This window comes from Pteropus alecto, unplaced genomic scaffold, assembly GCF_000325575.1.
Source record: "Pteropus alecto unplaced genomic scaffold, ASM32557v1 scaffold280, whole genome shotgun sequence".
NCBI lineage: Eukaryota > Metazoa > Chordata > Mammalia > Chiroptera > Pteropodidae > Pteropus > Pteropus alecto.
This window is the reverse complement of record NW_006430057.1, coordinates 1,465,230-1,471,229: the sequence shown is the minus strand read 5'-3', so window position 1 is coordinate 1,471,229 and position 6,000 is coordinate 1,465,230. Positions and strand designations below refer to the sequence as shown.

The 6,000-nt window shown below is 35.0% G+C and overlaps 1 protein-coding gene across 3 annotated transcripts in view; it reads left to right on the top strand.

Annotated features, from left to right (window-relative positions):
- The window catches only part of WDR44 (WD repeat domain 44), a 128,419-nt gene that overhangs the window by 1,956 nt on the left and 120,463 nt on the right, over positions 1-6,000 (top strand). The gene's annotated exons all lie outside the window — the stretch shown is intronic.

The following is a 6,000-nucleotide window of genomic DNA, read 5'->3' as shown; positions in this document are numbered from 1 at the left end:
GTGTGTGGGGGGGGGGGCGGTGGTGGAAATAGCAATCGATGTATGTGATTGTAATCAATTTAGAACTATGTAAATAGTACTCCTTTCCAATGAATAAAACATTTAATTTTGAAGGGCAGTGTAAACTGTGTAAACTGCCTACTTCAGCACCTGACACAGAGGAAGAACTCAAATGTTCATTCCCTGCTCCTTCCTTTCTTGGAATTAGCAAATTTAACTTCACACAGTGCTTACTTTGGAAGGAAGTATGCAGAACTTGGAGCTATTTAAATTATCTAAACCTAATGAGTCGTTTTGATAGAATTGATAGAGTCACTTCTTCCCTCATGGGACAATATAGCTTCTCAAGCTCTTTGATCCATTCATAGGTGAAAGATAAAAAAATGTCTTTTGGGACCCAGTGTTCTAATTTTAACTCTAACCTGCCCAAATGTTGAGCCTGTTGAGCCTCATGGATAAAACTACTGTGTCAGTCTGTAATTGTCATGGCTCCATCCTGTAATAGTTGGGATTTGGAGGAAAATTAAACTCCTCTGGAGAACTGCATCTGAAAGGAACTAGCAGTACTGGGAGGACAGCAAAAGGTTGGCATCATTAACATTTCCTCTATCCTTTGTGATGAGTTTTGTCATTTGCATAAGGTACTGTGAGGAGACTTGGCAGGGTTATTAACAACCTAGAAATGCAATGAGAAATCTTGATTTGTGGAAACAGATGATGTCACTAGATATCTGGTCATCAGAAATATCTTCTGTCCCTTGATATGAACCGGAGTAACACACCATACAAACTCTAAGAGGTTAACAGACTAAGTTTGGGCACTTTAAAAAATATTCCTTGCTATTGTGTGTTCTAGAGTACACAGACCATTCCACCAAATTGTAGTAAACTGAGTAGGCAGTTGAGAGAGTCATCTCATGTTTTATTGTTGTTAATCAGCAGAATCCAAATACACAATCTGTAAATGTCAGATTCTTAAAATCGATTTTTCCTGTTACTTCACCACCGGTGTTTTCAGCTTTATTCTACTCTTTGAAAGCAAATTTAATACGTTAAAAATCAGCCCAGCTTTTTATAGAAAGACTTTTGATTCCAATGCAGCCTGCTTTTCACAGTGGCAGATCATCTCCACTTGTCCAACTTTGCAATATACATCACATTTATAGTGCTTTATTTTGATAGATATTTTAGAGCAGGTTTCCTTATTATTTCCATTTTTACATACAAGGAACTTTAGGCTTGAAGAGGTTAATGGATTGGCCTAGGAGACAATACTTGTGACAGAGCTGGGATTCAAAACCAATTCTTCAGACTTCTACTTCAGTATTTTTTTTTCTAATACATCATAGCAGCCCCATACTGTTTACGTGCACGCATGCACGTGCTCATAGAGAGTATCGTTCAAGAGATTCTAGAGTAAAATGCTTTAGGACCAATTGAACTGATGCATCTATTTAAAACTAGCAGCCCAAACTTTCATTTTCTCTTGCTTAGAAATTCCCACTCTCTCTTTCAGGAATATGTATTGCCCAGAGAGGGAAAGTGACTTGTCCAAGGTGCCACAGCAAATTAATAGCAGAGTTAGGACTAGAATCCAGATCAGTTTCACAGTCTAGTGTTCTTTCTGTTACCATGCTGTTTTTTGATAAAGCAGGAAAGAGAGGAGGAAGTGTGGTATAGTAGAAAAAAGCCCTGGACTATGAGTCATTTCATTTCCTCATCTTTAAATTGAGATTACATTCTGAGAACTATTCCAGCTCTTAAAGTCTTTCATTGTATTGAGATTTAATAGTGTGCTTTTATTGATAAGCTTTTGTTCTTGGGAAATCTTTCCTTTTTTTTTTTTTTTAAGTTTTTAGTTTAACAAACTCGATGGTATTTGGCACATGGTTCACAAACCATACATTTCAAATTAAATATTTACTAGGTAAACTACACATGAAATGAATGCTTCTGCTAATTTGTGTGGATTATGCATACACATACTAAAAACTGGCACTGAGAACATGTTATAAAAATAAATGTGATGTTTTGAGCATTCTTTATTTAAAAAAAAAATTTTGTGGCAACTAAAATATTTTTGAGAGTTGAAGGAAGGGGATAGAAGGGTAACATTTTTAGAATAGAGAGGGGAATCATTTACTCCAGCCCTCCCATTTAACTGAAAGAAACCTAGGCTCAGAGAGGGGAAGTGACACATTGCTGATTAGTGGCAGACTGGGAACAAGATCTGCTGTCTCCTGATTGCTCACTTATACCATGCTGCCTTGTCTGTGGAAGGAGGGAAAGTATAGCTGGATATCCCTGCTTTAGGCTTCCGGCACTTTGTTAGTGAGGCTCTTAAGATGGTCTACTACCATCTACTGTGATTCTGTTTTTCAGTGGCTTGCCATCAGAGGACATTGACTGTTCTAGGATCCTAACTTTTACCCACTAACTCTCCAAGTCAGGATTAAAAATGGTTGTCTTTTATCTTATTTTTAATAATCTAGTTATATCAGATGCGGTCTATCATTCTAGATCAAAGTAATAGCGAAATCTTCATTTTTTTAAGTCATGAGAACTGAAATCAAACTGTCCCAAAGAGAGTTAGTTAGTTGGTCATTGGTCAGTCTGAAAAACAAAAAGTTGCATAACTGCCTTTGTTGAAAACTTAGCTTCTTACTTTACTTAGGCATTAGAAACATTTCTCTCTGAATTGAAAATTGATACAAGATTCAATAAAAAAATATTTGTGCGATATGGGCTACTTGAGAAAATATTCCTTAAAAATGGCTGTTCATGGGTTGGCATTTAATCATAGATTATATTTAATCATTGATTATATTTAATCATTGATTATATTTGATTGCTCTTGGCTTTGTGGCTTGATAGGAATATGTTTGTAAATGCTGTTTTATCACACCCGTGTAACATCATATTGAAGTTGGGGGAAAACTACTTATGAATTCGTAAATTCAAGTTCTAAATTTAGTGGCCTCCAACTGTCAGTTGGTGACTTACTGGTGACAGTTGCAGTAATATGGAGGTTTCTGGGTTCAATGAAAATCTGCAAACTCCTGTAAACTGAAAACCTTATTCCATTCTTGTGATAACTTACTGCATAAAATGGGGTATATAAAATTTCAGTTTTAAAATGTTAAAAACCTAAATAGTTTTAAGACTTGGCAATTTAGTGGTGGTCCTATAGAACAGAAAATAATTTCTAATTGTTGGTATTTGAGACTTATTTTGTAACCTGTACATTATACAACAATCTATGTGTTCCCTTTGGTTCGCTGTCTTAACTTTGACAAAATCAGGTGAATGGGCCAGGGAAGCCCCTTGATGAGGCTGTTTGTTTCCTCTTACTCTGCCTGCAATTCTGCTAATTATTTACTGGGGTAGAGGAAGGGAGTGATGGTGGGGGCTTTGGTGATGGAGGTGGAGGTGGGGAAGGTAGCTTTAGCAGCCCATGTAGAGAGCAGGTTATAAGGCTGCTTCCTGAGATAAGACAAATCACACCATTTAGTATTACCTCAAAATTTAAGGTAATAAAAACTGTAGGTACTTTATGATGCCCTACTGATATTAAACTTGAATTGATAATTAACCTACATTTCTGTTTTCTACCCAGAGCTAAGCTAATTTCTACAAATTTTGACAAGGTCTGTACCTCTCTAGCTGTCGAATATTATTCTGCTAGCCAGCTAAACCTTTAAGTGGGTGCTTTCCTTACTCTTCAGAGCAGAACCTTATTTCTTCCTTATTTCAAACTGAGCAGTCTTTATGTTAGTCTGTCATCTCATGATTCAAAATTGAGGAAAAAGACATAATGTGGACCTCATACCTGATGGAAATAAGACATAATATGGACCTCATACCTGATGGAAACCCCAATGTTTTCCCCCAGTCAGTATACAATTTTTCTTGGTTACTATAGCAACCAGCCTATCAGTTATTCTACCTCTTTTGCCTTCTCTCTAATATTAGGATTACTATATAATCAGGTTCTGCTAAAGCTCTTCAGGTCTTAGTATTTTATTACCAGCTGTAGCTATCTGGCAGTTTACAGTTTGGCATTCAATCAGGGTCAATTGGTTTTAAGTCCACAAAACCTTTTTGTCTCCAAACATTTTAAACATACAGAATTTAACAAGAACACATTTAGGCAACAATTTCCTCATCTAATTTTCTGAGTTGCATCGGTAGTCATTGTCTTGAAGATTGAATGCATTGTATTTCTGGCATTCAGTGGCTATCCCTTTGTTATATCAGCTAGAATAAATTTGAAGATCAAAAGTGAGCATTTAAGAAATATATTTGCAGATGTGATTTTAGACTTTTGTATCATCACAAACTAGTTGAAGTGACGTAAAAGCACCTTGATTCATCAACAACTACCAAATAAATCTGGCTTCTAACAAAAATGATTTCTGTAGATTGTAGAAAGAATGGCCTTTTGATTAATTCATTCGAATTTGAAGAAACTGTTTAGAAATTTAAGAGGAAAGGTTATCTTTCGTTTGCAGCCTTTGAATAAACAGGAAAAGACTGAATAGTTGTACAGGTGTTTATTATAAATCTTTTTATTGAATTGACAATGCATCTTTTCCTTTTTTTCTAATTAAAATTATTGGAGTGAAATTGGATAATAAAATCAAATAAGTTTCAAGTGTACAATTCAACAATAGTCATATATATATTGCATTGTGTGCTGCTCACCACTCAAAGTTAAATTTTCTTCCGCCACCAAATATTTGACCCCTTTTACTCCTATCTGCCTCCTCCTCCTCCCCTTCCTCTGGTAACAACTAATCCACTGTCTGTGTCCATGAGTCTCATCTTTTTATCTCTTAAAAACTTAAGAATTCGTGTAATTAAAATAGCTTTAAATTGTAAATGTTTACTCGTCTTGCTAAAAATAAGGATATTGAAGAAATAGAATATATGAACTGTTAGTTTATATATTAGTGTTTGTGTTAGTGTTTCTTTTTGGTGCTCATGCTCATTAATATTATATGGCATAGGGATAATATGCACAATTGATGTATTGGGTTAACTGAATTGGAGGTGGTTAATCTGTTAATGATTTAGCGGATATTGGTGTCTGTTTTTGTACATAAAGTAGAGTTTTAGTCTTAAGATATTGTATGTACTTTTTAAAAGAGTTTATCTTTTCTAAATTAGAAGATTATGTAGTAAGCTGGTAAATTTGTGGAAATTGATTAAATTAAATGTTCCTGCCTTGAATTTTTAATGAAATCGTGGTTTCATTTTAAGACTAGTGTATCCTATTCAAATCTGGTTAAATTCTGATAGTGCCCCAAGGAGAACTTTAATTGCACAAAAAGACTTAAAAGTAGAAAAAGTTTTACTTTTTCCACACGGCCCTAATAAATAATAAATTTGGCCTTCTTTTTAAAAACTTTAAAAAGAAGAGAAGGGGGAGAATGAAAGTTTTTTAAAAGGTCAAGGGCGAAACATAAAATTTTGGAAATTTCTGATAGAAAACTTTAACAAAATTTTCCAGTAGGCAGCCTGTACAGAGCAAGCCATACCTGTGTAAAACCTACTTGACTAGTTGTAACAGACTCTTCTAGTACAAACTCACTGAAATATGGGCATTCTCATGAACCACAGGTCAAGTTTTCTAGAGAACCAATAAATAGAATGTAGAGCTTTATTCAAACCCACTTTCTCAGAAGCAGGCATTCTGGTTATTAAGTAGGCTCAAGAGAGGAGGTAGAGTTCTTTCTGGCATTGCTCTTGAATTGGAAAGACTAGCCATGGATTACTTTAATATCCATAGTCATCTTTTAAATTTGTTCCTGAAAGTTTTTATGTAAATTAGGAGACTGAGAGAATCATCTTTTTGTTTATTAGCAGTAATATTAACAATATGCATATGTTTTTTAAAGCGCTATTTTAAAGTTTGCTTATCTACCCATGTGAAATTGATATGGCAGGTGGTTTGATCATTTTCCTCAGCTCCGTTTCCACCCCATTCACCCCCAGCTT